Raw genomic sequence first — 932 nt, 5'->3', positions numbered from 1 at the left:
GAGGTCGGGAGTTCAAGACCAGCCTGACCAACATGGTGAAACCCTGTCTTTATAAAATAATAATAACAATAATAATAATAAAATTGAAAAAAAATTCATCTCCCAAAATAAGATTCCATAAAAGATTCTAATGTAAAAGCACAACAGAGGTCAAATGTTCCAGTAAGCAACAAAATTGAGAAGATGACGAAAACGGAGAAATTGTTAATTATATTCTAATGCTGCTCACTTTCATGTTTAAATTTTTTGGCAGTTTTTACAGTTTTATTTAAATACAAAACATACACATGAGCTGTGTACTCATTTTCTTCACTGCCCAGTCTGGCATAGGGGTTGGTGACTCTGATGGCCAGCTGGGCAGCTCTTTCCATGATGGCTTTGCAGTTCTTGGAGGAAACATTGTGAGCGATCTCAGCAGAGTAAGATTTGTTGCACACCAGCGGCACTTCCAGGTACTTCACGTTGTGGACCAGGAACTTTCGGAAGTCACTGAGCAGCATGTGCTTTTTTTGTGTGTGTGGTTCCCATAACCAATGTTGAGCATCAAGATATGGCCCTTGAACCTTCTACAAACCCTGTTGCCCATACCTCTGCGTTACCACTAGTTATGCTTAATTTTGTTGTATCAATCAAAGACTGGTGCCGGATGAACTTCTTGGTTCTCTTTTTGACGATCTTGGGCTTCACAAGGGGTCTGAGGGTGTCCATGATGCCAAGGAGGAGATGGCAGCCACTCTGTAGAAAATAAGAATAAGGCCGGGCGCAGTGGCTCACGCCTGTAATCCCAGCACTTTGGCAGGCCGAGGCGGGTGGATCACGAGGTCAAGAGATCGAGACCATCCTGGTCAACATGGTGAAACCCCGTCTCTACTAAAAATACAAAAAATTAGCTCGACATGGTGGCGCGTGCCTGTAGTCCCAGCTACTCAGGA

General features: G+C 43.5%; 1 pseudogene; it reads right to left on the bottom strand.

Annotated features, from left to right (window-relative positions):
• Positions 1–215: 215 nt before the first annotated feature.
• On the bottom strand, positions 216–708 carry LOC135276679 (large ribosomal subunit protein eL32-like; annotated as a pseudogene).
• Positions 709–932: the final 224 nt, after the last annotated feature.

The sequence above is a fragment of the Aotus nancymaae genome, unplaced genomic scaffold, assembly GCF_030222135.1.
Source record: "Aotus nancymaae isolate 86718 unplaced genomic scaffold, 86718_ANA_hifiasm-v0.15.2.pri h1tg000028l, whole genome shotgun sequence".
Taxonomy (NCBI): Eukaryota; Metazoa; Chordata; class Mammalia; order Primates; family Aotidae; genus Aotus; species Aotus nancymaae.
This window is presented reverse-complemented; position numbering and strand designations above follow the sequence as displayed.